General features: G+C 40.8%; 1 protein-coding gene across 2 annotated transcripts in view; it reads left to right on the top strand.

Annotated features, from left to right (window-relative positions):
- LOC118365296 (protein ELFN1-like) overlaps positions 1 to 19,641 on the top strand; it is an 89,525-nt gene that overhangs the window by 47,746 nt on the left and 22,138 nt on the right. For both annotated transcript variants that reach the window (XM_035747395.2, XM_035747396.2), the window contains exon 2: positions 783 to 878. The gene's annotated coding sequence lies outside the window, so the exon portion shown is untranslated. The remainder of the gene's footprint in view (positions 1 to 782; positions 879 to 19,641) is intronic.

Raw genomic sequence — 19,641 nt, 5'->3', positions numbered from 1 at the left:
ACCCATGTTCCCCCTGGGCAGTGAGTATGGAAAATAGTCATTCGGTTTATACGGGAAGCCATTTAGAGGGAGGAAAGCAAATTGAGTTTTGTTTAATTAGTACGAGCAGTTTGCTGATCACAGGAAATTGCATGGCTAGAATATGGTATACAGGATTTCATTAGCTCGTTCCTGTTAATTGAGGTTTATAGAGTGAATCAAATCACTCCTTTGAAAAAATTGTTGTGCTGTTGGACGTGCTCATGAATTATATTATATTGCAGAGAGCCCCGGCAATGATAGGTCATTATAGGTAATAAGGGTCACCCACCGAAGATGAATTCCCCTAATCAATCCTTTATGACAGTGGCTCCCAACTCCGGTGCTGGAGTACATCCAACAGTATACATTTCTGTTGAAGCCCCAGACAAACACACCTCATTCAACCCGTTAAGGGGTTGATGATTAGTTGATAAGTAGAATCAAGTGTGCTTGTCCTGGGCCACAACAGAAATGTATACTGTTGGATGTACTCCAGCACCGGAGTTGGGAACTACTCCTTTATGAGCACTACTAAAACCAATGACCCCGTTCTGAACCGAAACAGCAGTGTGAGCTGGCTCGATACTAAAATATGGATTTCTACGTGGATTTCTAACTTTGTTTGGACAGAAATGTTTTTAAACCACTCAAACGTTATTAAGAGATTCATTCACACTTTGCACTCTGCCATATGTTTTCCTGTGTGTAGAGCAAAAAGGAGCAGTTTGATTTACCCTTCGATTATCTGTGTGTTTCCCCAGAGGACCAGAAGAAGGATCCATGAGGACTGGACTGATGCTACTGGAGGATCCCAGAGATGCTTTTACTTATCGGAGACATTAACCCAGATAGCAGAGGTAAGTCCAGTGACTGGCATGGATTCAACCTTAGCATGACTCCCTCCAGGTGATACGCTGCCCTGTAATGTGTGTCCCTAAGAGGATCCCGGGGAATCTATCTCTAATCTACCGGTCACAATACGCATGGATATCTACATGAGACAAGACAAGCCCTCAAAGGACATGGTATTCTCAAACAAAAGAAAATGAATTTGAAGGGTCAGTTCTAAATTCACTCGGTGGGGGTCATAAAAATAAGCCACCCTCATAGAATTGATAAAAAATTATGCTTATGTCCACAAATAACAGGAAGTCTAGCGACCCTGCGTTTATAAACGTGGATAAACATCCGCTTTGCCACTCTGGCATGTTTTTGTAACATAGTCGTTGACATGCAGGGCTACAGGCCAGAAGGTTGAGGGTTCGCCAACCACCACGGACAAGCTTGCCCTGCTTGTTTCACTTGGCCTACAATACGACCAGAGCCGGCTGCAGACCATGATAAGCTAGGGGGAAATCAGATTTTCTACATTTTGATGCCATATTTATAGTTATGTAAAATATATGCAACACATTTTCCATTAACAGGTTTCTGTGCCAATGCACCATACAACCAATTAACAAAGCATAGCTCTTAGTCGTGGTAAATTGGCCATATACCACACCCCCTCGTGCCTTATTGCTTAATTGTTCTTACCAGGTAGACTTATATTTAAAACAGTTAATATTACTCTCTGGCTCTGGTATTTTTCTGGTGGACAGCTCTAACAAATAACAAATAGTTGGATAGGTACCTGGGAGCTAAATCTGTGAACTTGGACCAGACCAAGTTGAATTAATACTACAATTTTTTTTCCACAGATAGCCAGCCTAGCTGCTTAAAATGATTGACCTCCAGATGAGTATGAGAGGGTAGTTCAAGCACAATTCTTACAAGCTTGTTTTGGCCGGTTTGTAGCTTATTCTTTAGATGTTTGGGGCTGCTTTTGAACCTTGATGTGCAGGCATCATCAAAGTGACTCTAGATTAGAGCACTTGCCAGAGTCTTTATGGTGTTTATAGCTAGGTTTCAATCCAATTGCGAAAGATTTTCATGCAAATGTTCAAACATTTGCATAAAAACAATATTTTCCCTATCCAACACAATCTCACACTCAATTCGTGCAAATATGTAGAAATAGTATTTAAGCAGATTTCGTGCATTTTTGTGTGTCTTAATTCATGTGAAAAGACACATTTTTATGAGACTTCATTCATAGGAAAATACATTTTGGGGAGGCAAACTTCAGAAAACAATGTTTTGAAAGTTATTGGAGCAATGCATGATGGGCAATGGTGTTCTACACTCCCTTTTTTTGTTTACCACTTTTATTTATATATATATACAATGCCTTCTGAATGTATTCAGTCCCCTTGACTTTTTCCACATTTCATTATGTTACAGCCTTACTCTAAAATTGAAAAAAATACTCAGCAATCTGCACAGAATACCCATAATGACAAAGCGAAAACAGGTTTTTAGAAATGTTTGCAAATGTATTAAAAAATAAAACAAATACCTTCTTCACATAAGTATTCAGTCCCTTTGCTATGAGACTCGATTTTGAGCTCAGGTTCATCCTGTTTCCATGGATTACCCTTGAGATGTTTCTACAACAGTCCACCTTTGGTAAATTAAATTGATTGGACATAAAGGCACACACCTGTCTATATAAGATCCAAAAGTTGACAGTGAATGTCAGAGCAAAAACCAAGCCATGAGGTCGAAGGAATTGTCCATAGAGCTCCAAGACAGGATTGTGTCGCGGCACAGATCTGGGGAAGGGTACCAAAACATTTCTACAGAATTGAAGGTCCCCAAGAACACAGTGGCCTCCATCACCACCAAGACCCTTCCTAGAGCTGGCCGCCCAGCCAAACTGAGCAATCGGGGGAGAAAGGCCTTGGTCAGGGAGGTGAACAAGAACCTGATGGTCACTCTGACAGAGTTCTAGAGTTCCTCTGTGGAGATGGGAGAACCTTCCAGAATGACAACCAACTCCACCAATCAGGCATTTATGGTAGAGTTGACAGACAGAAGCCAATCCTCAGTAAAAGGCAGATGACAGCATGCTTGTACTTTGCCAAAAGGCACCTAAAGACTGTCAGACCATGAGAAACAAGATTCTCTGGTCTGATGAAACTAAGATTGAACTCTTTGGCCTAAATGTCAAGCGTCACATCTGGAAGAAACCTGGCACCATCCCTACGGTGAAGCATGGTAGTGGTGGCATCATGCAGTGGGAATGTTTTTAAGCAGCAGGGACTGAGAGACTTTGATCGAGGCAAAGATGAAGGAAACAAAGTACAGAGAGATGATGAAAACCTGCTCCAGAGCGCTCAAGACCTCAGACTGGGGTGAAGGTTTACCTTCCAACAGGACAACGACCCTAAGCACACAGCCAAGACAATGCAGGAGTGGCTTCGGGACAAGTCTCTGAATGTCCTTGAGTGGCCCAGCCCGGACTTGAACCCGATAAAAAAATCTCTGGAGAGACCTGAAAATAGCTGTGAAGCAACACTCCCCATCCAACCTGCCATAGCTTGAGAGGATCTGCAGAGAAGAATGTGATAAACTACCCAAATACAGGTGTGCCAAGCTTGTAGCGTCATACCCAAGAACACTCGATTGCTGTAATCTCTGCAAAAGGTGCTTCAACAAAGTACTGAGTAAAGGGTCTGAATATTTATGTAAATGTGATATTTCAGGGTTTTTAAAAATAAATTTGAGCTTCTACTTCTAAAAATTCACCTTTCCATTGCCTCCCATCTATCTTCTGAGCTTGTGCTGCTAGGTGACCTAAACTGTGACATGCTTAACAACTCAGCAGTCCTACAATCTAAGCTTGATGCCCTCAATCTCACACAAATTATCAATGAACCTACCAGGTACAACCCCAAATCCGTAAACACGGGCACCCTCATAGATATCATCCTAACTAACTCGCCCTCCAAATACACCTCTACTGTTTTCAATCAAGATATCAGCGATCACTGCCTCATTGCCTGCATCCGTAATGGGTCTGCGGTCAAACGACCACCTCTCATCACTGTCAAATGCTGTCAAACGCTCCCTAAAACACTTCAGCGAATAGGCCTTTCTAATCGACCTGGCCGGGGTATCCTGGCATGACATTGACCTCATCCCGTCAGTAGAGGATGCCTGGTTATTCTTTAAAAATGCCTTCCTCACCATCTTAAATAAGCATGCTCCATTCAAATAGATATAGCCCTTGGTTCACTCCAGACCTGTCTGCCCTTGACCAGCAAAAACATCCTGTGGCGTTCTGCATTAGCATCGAATAGCCCCCGTGATATGCAACTTTTCAGGGAAGTTAGGAACCAATATACACAGGCAGTTAGGAAAGCTAAGGCTAGCTTTATCAAACAGAAATTTGCATCCTGTAGTACAAACTCAAAAAGGTTCTGGGACACTGTAAAGTCCATGGAGAATAAGAGCACCTCCTCCCAGCTGCCCACTGCACTGAGGCTAGGAAACACTGTCACTACTGATAAATCGACAAATATTGAGAATTTGAATAAGCTTCTTTCTACGGCTGGCCATTCTTTCCACCTGGCTACTCCTACCCCGGTCAACAGCCCTGCGCTCCCCACAGCAACTCGCCCAAACCTCCCCCACTTCTCCTTCACCCAAATCCAGATAGCTGATGTTCTGAAAGAGCTGCAAAATCTGGACCCCTACAAATCAGCTGGGCTAGACAATCTGGACTCTCTCTTTCTAAAATTACCTGCCGAAATCATTGCAACCCCTATTACTAGCCTGTTCAACCTCTCTTTCGTATCATCTGAGATTCCAATAGATTGGAAAGCTGCCGCGGTCATCCCCCTCTTCCAAGGGGGAGACACTCTTGACCCAAACTGCTACAGACCTAAATCTATTCTACCCTGCCTTTCTAGGGTCTTTGAAAGCCAAGTTAACAAACAGATTACCGACCATTTCGAATCTCACCGTACCTTCTCCGCTATGCAATCTGGTTTCAGAGCTGGTCATGGGTGAACCTCAGCCATGCTCAAGGTCCTAAACGATATCATAACCGCCATCGATAAGAGACATTACTGTGCAGCCGTATTCATCGACCTGGCAAAGGCTTTTGACTCTGTCAATCACAACATTCTTATTGGCAGACTCAACAGCCTTGGTTACTCAAATGATTGCCTGGCTTGGGTCACCAACTACTTCTCCGATAGAGTTCAGTATGTCAAATCGGAGGGCCTGATGTCCGGACCTCTGGCAGTCTCTATGGGGGTGCCACAGGGTTCAATTCTCGGGCCGATTCTCTTCTCTGTATACATCAATGATGTCGCTCTCGCTGCTGGTGAACTCTCCTTCTGTGGCCTCCAACTGCTCTTCAATGCGAGTAAAACTAAATGCATGCTTTTCAACCGATCACTGCCCTCACGTCTAGCATCACTACTATGGACGGTTCTGACTTAGAATATGTGGACAACTACAAATACCTAGGTGTCTGGTTAGACTGTAAACTCTCCTTCCAGACTCACATTAAACATCTCCAATCCAAAATTAAATCTAGAATCAGCTTCCTATTTTGCAAGAAAGCATCCTTCACTCATGCTGCCAAACATACCCTAGTAAAACTGACCATCCTACCGATCCTCGACTTCGTCGATGTAATTTACAAAATAGCCTCCAACACTCTACTCAACAGATTGAATGCATTCTATCACAGTGCCATCCGTTTTGTCACCAAAGCCCCATATACTACCCACTCCTGTGACCTGTATGCTCTCGTTGGCTGGCCCTCGCTTCATACTCGTCTCCAAACTCACTGGCTCCAGGTCATCTACAAGTCTCTGCTAGGTAAAGCCCCGCCTTATCTCAGCTCACTGGTCACCATAGCAGCACCCACCCGTAGTACGCGCTCCAGCAGGTATATCTCACTGGTCACCCCCAAAGCCAAATCTTCCTTTGGCTGCCTCTCCTTCCAGTTCTCTACTGCCAATGACTGGAACGAACTGCAAAAATCTCTGAAGCTGGAGACTCTTACCTCCCTCACTAAGCACCAGCTGTTGGAGCAGCTCACAGATCACTGCACCTGTACATAGCTCATCTGTAAATAGCCCATCCAGTCTACCTCATCTCCATACTGTATTTATTTATTTATCTTGCTCCTTTGCACCCCAGTATCTCAACTTGCACATTCACCTCCTGCACATCCTACCATTCCAGTGTTTAATTGCTATTTGTAATTAATTTGCCACCATAGCCTATTTATTACCTTACCTCTCTTATCCTACCTCATTTGCACATGCTGTATATATTGATTTTATGTGTGTTTATTCCATGTGTAACTCTGTGTTGTTGTATTTGTCAAATTGCTTTGCTTTATCTTGGCCAGGTCACAGTTGCAAATGAGAACTTGTTCTCAACTAGCCTACCTGGTTAAATATAGGTGAAATAAAATGTAAATAATAAATTATAGTGTGTATATTTATTCAGAAAAATAACAATTTATTTAATTTTAGAATAAGGCTGTAACGTAACAAAATGTGTAAAAAGTCAAGGGGTCTGAATACATTTTGAATGCACTGTATGTCGAATTTTATGAGGGTTCCCAGATTGGAGAAAAAATACATATTTTTCACATTTTTTTGTGGTATCGATGAAGATATTTAATTGGGGAATGTGGATATAATTTCATGTTGGGAAATTATATAATACACACCATTATACACTTACACTTACACACCAACACTTACACACATATGTACACACACTCACTTTGTTTTTACTGATGTTATAGCCAACTCTTGACTTTTGTATTCATAATTTTTTTATACAAATGTTGTATCTGTCATGTATTCCTAATCTTTAACTGGTTAAATGTTTGCAGTTGCATGTTTCAGTAATGATTAACATGGTTAAATAGCCCTAAATCTTTACCTGATTTAGCTTTTGGAATATTTTGCATTTTTATACATATTCTGTATTTCCACTGAAGAAAGCAATAATTAATCAACACTCTACTGTAAATAAATGGACCCTACCTGTTATAAAATGGAAATTGCTCTCCATAAATAAATGAAGCCATTCGGGAATTGGTTTCACAGCTCTAAAATAATGATACAAGTTGAATCAGCTTAAAAAAGTTGTATTTACAACCTATGGGGTATAAGAAGTTTGGAAATGTGGTATAGGAGAGTCTGAAATTAATTGAATAACATAACCCTAGGCTATGTTCAATGTCAGCAGCAATTTCCAGTGAGAAATGCTCAGTCTGAGCCATTCAGCTATGGGTTTCACAGCTCTAATAATAATCATACAAGTTATATCACCTTATAAAAGGGTTCATTTACAACCTATGGGGTATAACATGTTGGGCAAAGTGGTGTAGGAGAGTCTGACATATAGCCCATAATTAGAGTTCAGTCTTTGCCAATGAGAACCAAGAGAGGCCTAGCTTCATCCTTCATGACTGGGAAAGGCCTTGATTCTAGGCCGTAGAAAATCCTACATCCGCCTCATTAGATCAGAACAGGATGGATCGACAGTGATTCATGTTATTGGTTTGCATCCTAAATAACGGATAGTTGTGTTTTGCACACTTACATTATTTGTCTACCATATGATGTGGATCATTGGCAGGTTATGTATATGTATATGTATAAGCGTTAACAAAAGAACATCATGTATGTAATAACACTTTAAACAGGTACTTTGTAAAGGTGTAGAACGTGTTTGTTTTGGGTCCACACAGGTAAGTGAACTTATGCAAATTAGACATACAGAGGATTTTCTTCTGAATAACTGGTCTAGGTATGGCACTTTCCATTCAGCTTCAGGCAACTTTTTTAAAATTTAAATTTTATTTAAAATTTTACCTCCCTTTTACTCCAACTGTTAGTAGTTACTATCTTGTCTAATCGCTACAACTCCCGTATGCATCCTCCGAAACAATACCCAATGCATCCTACCCGGAAGCCAGCCACACCAATGCGTCGGAGGAAACACCGTGCACCTGCCGACCTGGTTAGCCACAGGAGTCGCTAGTGCGCGATGAGACAAGGATATCCCTACCGGCCAAACCCTCCCTAACCCGGACGACGCTAGGCCAATTGTGCGTCGCCCCATGGACCTCCCGGTCGCAGCCGGCTGTGACAGAGCCTGGGCTCAAACCCAGAGTCTCTGGTGGCACAGCTAGCACTGCGATGCAGTGCCTTAGACCACTGCACCACCCGGGAGGCCCAGCTTCAGGCATCTTTGATGTAAGGATTGATAATACCTGTAGTGACTACTTCTATCTGTCATGCCCATTGTTGCTTATCCATTGTTCACTAAATATATCAATGTAATTACACCCAACACAATGTTGAAGAACAGAATGCTTCCCACCACTAGATCACATAACTAGGTGTGAGCTGAACGTGATCCCAACGCTGCCATCAATGTAGCGGAAGAAAGGGAAAGCTGCAACGAGGACTCTAACCAGGGCTCATACGTGGCAAAGTGAGCTCTAACGGCCGTTGCCATGAATTCCTAGTAGGCCTCTGGGCAGAGGCAGTAGGCCTACACCATGCTGGAAAAAGCCTTGTCACAATAGCTTAAGTATATAACATGATTGACACGACCATAACAATCATCGTGAAACGGCCTTGGAAGTTCCATAAGTGTAAGTCAACATAATTTATTATTTTACATGAACCTGTTTATTATCTGCATTGAAATGGCATAATTGATCATAGTACAGATTCGTTATAGTTGCAAATGCCATGCAGTTGCACCAGAGGAATTTAAACCAAACAGATTTTTTTTACGGGTCTTCTGTTTCCCCACACTTATTGGTTATTTAATTCCCATCATGATAATGTATCCCCATTCCCCAATCAAACACCTTCATTGATAACACAGAAAATAAACAGAAAAACGGAGAAATACAACTTTTTACTCCAATCTGGAAGTAAAGTATTAAGCGAAAACAAGCATAGAAACAAGCATAGAAGCATAGAAAACAATATCGTAATAAAAACTATTTTTAACCTAAGGCTACTATTATATTGTAAGTATTTTGGTCACTACCTGGTTGATATTTGTAATTTAAAAAAATGATTTCACCTTTATTTAATTAGGCAAGTCAGTTAAGAACAAATTCTTATTTGCAATGACGGCCTACCGGGGAAAAGTGGGTTAACTCCCTTGTTCAGGGGCAGAACAACAGGTTTTTACCTTGTCAGCTCTGGGATTCAATCCAGCAACCTTTCTGTTACTAGCCGAACGCTCTAACCACTTGGCTACCTGCCGCCCATGATTAACAATATTGGGTTGTAACATTTTTTTTTTTTTTATATAAATACAGTTGTGATACAAAAAAAGGCAGTGTAGAACACCATTGCCCAAAATGCATTGCTCCAATATCTTTCAACAGATTGTTCCAAAGCTTGCCCCCCATGTATTTTCCTACAAATTAAGCCAAATACTTTTTCTACATATTTCCACGAATTGAGTGTGAGATTGTGTTATCCCATCAGAGTTGTGTTTCCATCTAATTTAATTGGTTGCGGATAAAATTATGTGCATAAATACGTAGTGCACATGAAAATAACTTTTGTGGTCCAATTCTCATGTACCGAATAAAAAAAATACAAGTTAAATGGATTTCCATTGCATTTTCAACTCTAGGTCTACTGGTTTTATCACCAAAAATGTTGTGTAGGTATAGTGAATGTGTCCACTCTGGTATTGGCATGTGTGCTCTAGACAACAGCTCACAGACACAGTGTGTGTGTAGGCTACATGATCAGATTATTATGGACAAAAGTGCAAAATTATTTTTATTTGTCAAACTGCAGCCAAGCATCGATCCTTTTGACACATTAGAACAAGACCCTCGATATTTATTGAAAGGCGCATCAAGCTCATCACTGTGCACTTTCACCACCCTGTGAAGTTCATCATTATTTCACCTGTAACGTAATAAATGGTACCCTTTTCCATGATATCCTGACATTTTTCATACGACATGTACTTTCCTGGCATAAAAAGGTTGGATGGAAGCCTGGTTAATGTCAAGCCATTTTGAGGATGCTGAAATTATATTTTGGATGAACGTGAGCATGCCTACAAGTGAATTTCGAACCAAACATTGTGATTGGTTGTGTTTCTGCCACATATAAAAAAGTAATACATTTAAATAGTTAAATTACACATACAGTATTTAGGCTCGGGTTGGAGAGGAGGCAGAGCATGTGTTAAGCTTTCCTGAATAACTGGGACTGCCAGGAGCGTATGTGGCCACACTATTATAGGACGACTTGGGAGAATGATGATCTGCAACAGACAGCGCAGCTTAGTAAAATAGAAAATAAGACAGAAGTCAAAATACACCCAGACGGGCTTGCTACTGTTCCTTTCTAGACCTTATAAACTGTAGAGAGAAGACCCACCCACTGATCCACCGATCCCATAGAGCGGAGCAGAACTGGCCCAGCGTCGTCAGTGGTTTGGCCGGGGTAGATCGTCATTGTAAATACAAATTTGTTCTTAATTAACTGACTTGCCTAGTTAAATAAAGGTTAAATAAAAATAAAAATACAAATACAAATTGAATGAAACATTCAAATTACAGGGCTTTCCCACTGCTTTTCAAATGACATTTTCACTGCAACCTAGAGTATAATAATGCAATTATTAATTGTAATTGCGGTGTTGTAGACTACTATAGGTAGGATAATTGTAATGTCCCTAAACTAGATCAATAGGAAAGGTTCTTGAGCTGCATGTCTCATGTCTTCACTGTCCTTTCATGCGCAATTATGCACCTGGTTTCTCCGCTGCCTATCAGCTGTACCTATTTGTTCTTGTGGATTCATATGGAAAATTGATGCAGCTTTGAATGCTTTTATGTGTGGTATGATTGCTAGTCAGCCAAATGCAGATCTGGACAAACGATCCACTTACCACTATTGTCACTATGAATGGTGGGTAGAGTACAGGATAGACAGTTAGTCTGGTAGACTTTATACAACGGATGGGTAAAATCCTGAATTCTGATTGGTTAAAAGAGCATTCCAGCCAGTGTCTATTCAACCAGCTAAATCTATGACACGAAAATGGCAATTTACTCTGTTCCATCTTACTGTGCAATTCAGTGTCTCATCAGCCCAACCAGGCAATTTATAAACTTGATTTCCACTTTAAAAAGCATCTAGACATTATCTTACATTTATTTTAGACCAACATTTAGTTTTCAACAGCGAAGATTTGTATAAACCTTGCTGTCTCTCTAACATTTGCAACATTGTTTCCATATTCAATTTCGATCTCCAGCTGTCCCATAGTAAAGAAGGTGTAGGGGTCGGTAGTCGAGATGAGACAGACAGGCAGACAGCGATTCTCAGACAGTCGAAATCATGAATCAGCTGGCATCATTTTTATTGATATATACAAAGAAATGTCAATTGAAGAAAGGTAAAACAAAACGAAGTGCAGCTAGTTTGCAATCTTTCCAGCTTCAGTTTGAAGTGAAATTGTTAGCTGTGTTGTTGGCGAGCTCCTCTGAACAACAGTGTCCTGACGAGAGAGCACATTTTCTATGCCAGGTGAAATTGTGCCTCATTAGCTCATTGTTATGGATATATCCAAATAAATGTCACGAGAAAACAGCTTAAACAAATGTAAATGCAGCTACTGTTGTTATTCTGGCTGCACTGTTTGACATGACAGTAAATTAGCTGTAGTTGGCTAGCTAGCAAGCAAGGGATAAGAGCGTTGCCAGCCAGTATGGCAACACAGAACAAAAAGACTGAATGACAGGGTCAAGTCTCCGGCAATCGAACCGATATATGAACGACCATCCGACTTGGGTAGCAACCCTAGATTTGTGTCGGGACGATATCTTGTTGAAGGAATGATTGTATAGAATGATTAAGTTCATAAAAATATTTTTTTCATGAAAATAAAATTTCAATTAGTTACTAATCCGTTGTATAAAAGTGGCTAATGTCCTTAATGCCGGTGTTTGGAGGATACATTGGCACGATTTGCCAGCCCTCCACTTCGTCTCGGGCCTAACAACACCCGTGCCAATGTATCCTCCAAACACTTGCTTTGAGGGCATTATGACTTAAATATTAACCTGTCATATAGTTAGTGTCTGGAAAATAGTGCATAAGTGCAGTACCGAGCAGATGAGGAAATGTGTCGAGGATGGCAGAAATGATATGGTAAAACCTGCAAAAGAGTGAATGTAAACCAGGGAAGAAACACACTACCCTCCCTATGCTTGAGTGCCAACAATCCACAGACTGAATGGTAAAGTGATTCAGACGGGTCAATCGGAACATGTTCTCTTAGAACTTGTAGTCAGTACCTGAACTATCATGTTTTTTACATTGTGGAGAATCCGAGGGCAGTGGAGAATAAACAGCATGGGAACAGGAAGTTAACCAAGGTTAACTGCTAGAAAGCCCCAAACTCTCCTCGTTAAACCCTACAGGGATGGAATCTGTTGGTAGAACCACAGATAGCCGTGTTGTCTGCTGCTAAGGTAAAGGCTCAAATCTATGTCATTTTTTAAAGACAATACAACACTATCAGAACTCAGGATAAGACCCAGATGCAGACAGCTAGAGTCACAGATGTTTATTGACCCAAACAGGGGGCAGGCAAAAGACAATAAAAGGCAGGCAGAGGTCCGTAATCCAGGGCAGAGACAATAAAGTACAGAACAGCAGACAGGCTCTGGGTCAGGGCAGGCAGAATGGTCAGAACCATGGAAACTAGGAAACAGAACTTGAGAACGCAGCGAGACAGGAAAAGACACTGGTAAGACATGACAAGAGAAGGCGAACTGGCAACAGACAAACAGAGAACACAGGTATAAATATACGGGGGATAACGAGGAAGATGGGCGACACCTGGAGGGGGGTGGAGACAAGCACAAAGACAGGTGAAACAGATCAGGGTGTGTCGAACATATTGTGGTATGCTGCTCTCTGTCAATCTTTGAAGAAGGCATCTAAGAATTTACACAATTGTGTATGGACTGAACTGTAGATACTATGAAGAGCAATCTTTCCTGAGTCCATAATGTCAAACCATCTATAGTTATAATATGCTCACCAATGCAAGGGTCACTAAAATATGATATTTATTATGCACATCAGGAGCAGGATTAGAACTCTTTAATCTATTAGCCTTTCATGTTTTAATGATTTTTACCTGTTACAATTTTTGATTATAATTTCAAACTGGAGCTAATATTGACACTGTTTCCCTTTGATTTCAAACAATGTCAGTGTCCATGGCAACTAGATTTCAATGTGAGGCAAATCGCCTTTTGATGTGTCTTTGTCAATCACTGGCGAGAGTGGCACATTTGGAAGGACTTCAAAATGTTATCACAGTTGAACACATCAATGTGAACGCCTGGATAGCTAGATCAATTGACTGGCGTTGATTTAATCTCTCCAGTATCAACAGTGGTGATGTACTGCCCTCGGGAGCCCTACTTTAGTAAAAAAGCAACATGTTGACTTCTAATCTGAGGATGACCCAAAGGGGTCAACTTCAAGTCCATGCACTCATTCTATTTAGTTCCTCTAACTGAGCCTTGAAACTGAGGAGACAGTACAGACTGTGAGTATGGTTTTTAATGACCACTTTGAACCTGTGATTGACGCTTTGTTTTGACGGATGTTTAGGACGTCTGGAAGTTAAACAGTTGAAAAGAGGTGAGGGCCCTCTGTGCCAAGCTGCTTTCTTTGACACGTGTCACAAAGGACAGAGCCTGTCCAGCAAGAATGCTGTGGAAAAACTATGGAACATCGCCTATTGTTCCCATGGTACTGTAGAGGCAATTGAGATCAAGATTCACTGTGGCATTACGTGCAATATGACACAAAATGGAGAATAGTAAGAAACCAGCGTGGCATTGTTTAAAACCTTTACCCTCTAAGTTACAGAGACAGGGGAGGTTTTATTTGTTTTGATTTATTCTGTACATCCAGGCCTTATCATTAAAGCCCCAGTGGGGACAGTAAATCTTCCCCTAATAGTGAGACTAGAGGACTGAGAACCCCCCCTGGAAGACATGCTCATGACATCGGAGAACGTTGACTGACATCGACTCGGAATAGATTTCCACATACAGGCTTCCTATTTATTGTTTGTCTCATATGGTTGTGCTGTCAATATACTCTCTCTCACACACATACTGTGCAGTAAGGTCATTCTTCCTCAAAATTGCATTTGTGATCTGGAGAAAAAAAAGTATGTATTATAAGAATATCATACTCTGTGAAGGCTACTGTATTGGTGAAGTTATTGCAAAATACCTCAAATTTAAATGATGAAGTCCGTCGCTGTCCTATAGGGCTGTTATCTTTCAAGCCACATGCAGTACGTCTCACACAACAAAATTCTGTTTGATGTAAATATGTTTCCACTATGTCATCTGTTCTGCAGCAAACAATCTGCACAATTGCATATGCCAAATGTCACAATTTCCATCATCAAGGGGATCCCTGGTGCTTTTCCCTGCCATGGCCATTAACTCCCCTGCACAATCATTTTATCTATACGAGTCATTTAAAAAAAGAGTAGAGTAGGTCGTTGCAGCATCAGCTTTAAACTGCTTCTCATCTCTACTGACTGACATTTAACACCGTAGAGCCACTGCACACTGGACGGTGATGAAGAAATGCCAATCACACCTCTGATAAGGTGCAGTTTGTGAAATATTATCTCTATGTTAGTGAGTTGGTGAGAGGAACAAAAACTACCAGCCTGGTCTCATAGACTAGACGTAACATAGTAAATGGAAATCAGGGACACACAAATTAGTATGATATGTTACGTTTGGTATGGTTAGATAAGATGGATGGTTACTTAAGGCTGGTAGAGGTGTATAACACAAATGTCTAGCAACCCAAAGGTTGCGAGTTCAAAACTCATCATGAACAACCTACTTTGTAAGTCATTTACAACATCTTAGCATGTTAGCTAACCCTTCCCTTAACACTAACCCCTAGCCTAGCTAACGTTAGCCAACTAGCTACTGTTTGTAAAATTCATACGTTTAGCAAATCCGTAACATACAGTACATTTTGCAAATTCGTAACATTTTGTAAGTTAAGCAAACTCGTAACATATCATACGAATTGGAATTCATAACATATCATACGAAATGGGGGATGGACATCCACAAATGAATACATGCCATATGTGAAGGATACAATTTTCCCAGCTCTGCTGATTTTGCTGCGAAGAGGCAGAGTTATTAGATCATTTATTTTGGTACTGTCCGTACTGTATGTAGCTCGTTTTTTGGTCACAGGTCCAGGAATGGCTGAAGAATTGCAACATTTACCTAGAAGTCATTTGAAAAGTCATAGTCAATCGATCAATAATACACTAATTATTTTAGCAAAACATTTTATCTTTAATTTACAATCTGTAGAAACTATGAGAATAGAAAGGTTCAGTACTTTTGTGAAGCACCACAGCACAGTCAAAAAATAAATGGCAAATAGAAATCCAATATGGATGATGTTAAGAGATAGATGGGAGGGGTTGAATGGAGCTGAAGGGTGGGACTAATAACAACAAGATAACTAATGTAAAACATACGGGGTCTGTAAAATGTATATAGGTTCAGAAATGTTGTGAAATAGAGCGTGGCATTTAGAAAAAGTTACAAATATATGGCAAATAGAAATCAAACTGAATGAACATCAGAAATAGAGGAAGGCCAGGACTAAAAACAAACAAAATATAACTATTGTAAAATAGATTGTCTGTAAAATGTGTATAGAATGTATAAGCCAGCAGTAAAAGCCTAAGTGTTATTGTTTATTAGTTTACTCCAATTGAGGGAGGGGTCGTAGGGTTTGCAGGGAACAATAAAGGAAGATATATTCTTTAAAACAGTGTGTATGTATGAATATGTGTATATATATATATGTGCAACTTTAGCAACTGCACTTGAAGAAACTTTCAAAGTTATTGAAATGTTCCGTATTGACTGACCTGTTCTTGCCATAATATGGACTTGGTCTTTTACCAAATAGGGCTATCTTCTGTATACCATCTCTACCTTGTCACAACACAACTGCTTGGCTCAAACGCATTAAGAAGGAAAGAAATTCCACAAATTAACAAGGCACACCTGTTAATTGAAATGCATTCCAGGTGACTACCTCATGAAGCTGGTTGAGCAAATGCCAAGAGTGTGCAAAGCTGTCATTAAGGCAAAGGGTGGCTACTTTGAAGAATCCCAAATATAAAATATATTTTGGGGTTACTACATATAATTCCATATATGTTATTTCATAGTTTTTATGTCTTCACTATTATTCTACAATGTACAAAATTGTAAAAAAATAAAAATAAAGAAAAACCCTTGAATGAGTAGGTGTGTCCAAACTTTTGAATGGTACTGTATGTATGTTGGCACCCAGAGAAAGAGAAATGGCACCTATTTTAGTAAGTTTCATACATAACTGATACAGGTATCAATGCTACTATGGGGCAATGTATTCAGTGCTGAGACAGGTTAAGGGTTGGAGGCATAGTGACCTTTTGATGTCTTTGAGGTGCTTTTATCACTTGCAGTGAAGCAAACACATATACCATTTCCCCAGTGCAATCCTATCCACCTGACAGAGAGAACAACATTTTAATCAACAAACAGGCTTGATGATGCATTCTGCCAATGTTTTTTTCCTGCATCCTGCTAAATATGATGCATTGCGATTCATATAACTACAGCCCGAACTCGAGGAAAAACACAGTTATGAGAATTCAAATGAAAACATCCACAAACACCTGTGAAAAGGCCAGGGCCCAGTGGTGCTCAATCAACACAATTGATTTTCCATGTTCTATATTTAGTCTACGGGAAACAGCCTTCAAATATCCTTGAACTTAACAGCTGGAGTTGAATGTAAAGCAGCAATGGACCTACAACATCATATACTACCCATTACAAGCCACTAGAGATGGTGGTCAAGACAGCTCCGGTCCTAATGACTATACCAAACATTAAGGACACCTGCTCTTTCCATGACATAAACTGACCAGGTGAATCCAGGTGTAAGCTATGATCCCTTATTGATGTCACTTGTTAAATCCACTTCAATCAGTGTAGATGAAGGGGAGAAGACAGGTTAAAGAAGGACTTTTAAGCCTTCAGACAATTGAAACATTGATTGTGTGTCTTTGCCAATCAGAGGATGAATGGGCAAGACAAAAGATTTAAGTGCATTTGAAGGGATTATGGTGGTAGGTGCCAGGCACACCGAAGAACTGCAACACAACTGGGGTTTTCACACTCAACAGTTTATTGTGTGTATCAAGAATGTCCCCTCCTGTACTCCCTGTACTCCCATGACTGCATGGCCAATACCATCATTACGTTTGCCGACAACAATACAGTGGTAGGCCTGATCAATGACAAATATGAGACAGCCTTTATGTTAGAGAGGAGGTCAGAGACCTGGGCCGTGTGGTGCCAGGATAACAACCTCTCCCTCAACGTGATCAAGACAAAGGAGATGATTGTGGACTACAGGAAAAGGAGGACCGAGCACGCCCCCATTCTCATCGATAGGGCTGTAATGGAGCAGGTTGAGAGTTTCAAGTTCCTTGGTGTCCACATCACCAACGAACTATCATGGTCCAAACACACCAAGGCAGTCGTGAAGAGGGTAAGAAAAAGCATATTCCCCCTCAGGAGACTGAAAAGATTTGGTATGGGTTCTCAGATCCTCACGTTCTACAGCTGCACCATTGAGAGTATCCTGACTGGTTGCATCACAGCCTGGTATGGCAACTGCTCGGCCTCCGACCACAAGGCACTACAGAGGGTAGTGCATACGGCCCAGTACATCACTTGGGCCAAGCTTCCTGCCATCAAGCATCTCTATACCAGATGGTGTCAGAAGAAGGCCCCCCTCTTTTACGGTGCTGCCACTGTTTATTATCTATGCACAGTAACTTTAACTCTACCTACATGTACAGGTGAAGTCAGAAGTTTTACATACACCTTAGCCAAATACATTTAAACCCAGTTTTTCACAATTCCTGATATTTAATCCTGGTAAAAATTCCCTGTCTTAGGTCAGTTAGGATCACCACTTAATTTTAAGAACGTGAAATGTCAGAATAATAGTAGAGAGAATTACTTATTTCAGTTTTTATTTATTTAATCTGAATCCCAGTGGGTCAGAAGTTTAGATACACTCAATTAGTAGTTTGTGGCATTGCCTTTAAATTGTTCAACTTGGGTCAAATGTTTTTGGTAGCCTTCCACAAGCTTCCCACAACAAGTTAGGTGAATTTTGGCCCATTCCTCCGGACAGAGCTGATGTAACTGAGTCAGGTTTGTAGGCCTCCTTGCTCGCACACGCTTTTTCAGTTCTGCCCATACGTTTTCTATGGGATTGAGGTCAGGGCTTTGTGATGGCCTGTGGATATAGATACTTTTGTACCTGTGTGTCTCCTTCCTGAGCGGTATGATGACTGCGTGGTCACATGGTGTTTATACTTGCGTACTATTGTTTGTACAGATGAACGTGGTACCTTCAGGCGTTTGTAAATTACTCCCAAGGATGAAGCAGACTTCTGGAGGTCTACAATTTTATTTCTGAGGTCTTGGCTGATTTCTTTTGATTTTCCCATGATGTCAAGCAAAGAGGCACTGAGTTTGAGGATAGGCCTTGAAATACTTCCCAGGTACACCTCCAACATGGGCCAGCATTCCCGTGAAAAGCTTTCGACACCTCGTAGAATCCATGCCCCCCGACGAATTGAGGTTGTTCTGAGGGCATAAGGGGGATGGACCTCAATATTAGGAAGGTGTTCCTAATGTTTGGTATACTCAGTGTATACCCATTGATTCGTGAAGAATATAACTTATACTGTAAATGCTTCATGAGCTTAGCTCAACAGTCGTACCCCATCAGAACCCAGAATACAAGCATGTTTTACTCCAATGTTTGTAAACAATGTAAATGTAAACAAACACTGTATAGCCTTAAAAAAAATGGTTAAAACTATCATTTAGATATCATGGATGGTCAGTCCTTGTATCCACATCTCTGTCTATGACTTTGAGAGTGGTTACATTTCTTCAGGCCCTCCCTCAGCTTTGTACCAAAACACAGGCTGGGTGACACTTTGTTATTGCTTCAATTAAGGATTCTAGCTTTAAGTGCCCGGTTCTAGTCCACCTGGGACAGTAATTAATTGAAGTGAAGAGTCATTTGAATGGATCACCACAGACCATCTATGATTAATTAGCCCATGAAATATGGAGTTCTAGAGGGAACATTGGTGGACACATAAAGTGATCATAAAACAACATTATAGAGTCAGCCATTGATGCTTCTCAAACTCAGCAGAGAGGGAATTTAACCCTTTCTTTCCCATTCTTCAAAGGAATGCTGTCATGCAAGCTGCTGTTGTGACTTGCAAACTGAAACATATATATAGGCCTTGTTCCTGTGGTGATTTTTCCATCACTGCGTTCCACTAATGCGAAGATAGAAATGATCAGTGCTCTCAAGGGCGGAACGAAATAGAATGCCTGTTTATGTCTCAGTCATTCTATTTCATTCAGCCCTGAGAGCAGTGATCAGACCTGCTTATGTTCTCCGCAGGCACTATTAAGAATTACGTTAGCGCCATATCACCATGGTAATGTCTTAAATGCAGTGTGACATCATAAAACCAAAGTGGGGTATCGTTGCTTACTATTGTACTGTG

Source organism: Oncorhynchus keta, chromosome 5, assembly GCF_023373465.1.
Source record: "Oncorhynchus keta strain PuntledgeMale-10-30-2019 chromosome 5, Oket_V2, whole genome shotgun sequence".
In the NCBI taxonomy this organism is placed as follows: domain Eukaryota; kingdom Metazoa; phylum Chordata; class Actinopteri; order Salmoniformes; family Salmonidae; genus Oncorhynchus; species Oncorhynchus keta.
The sequence above is the reverse complement of the archived record's forward strand: the minus strand, read 5'-3'. Positions and strand labels throughout refer to the sequence as shown.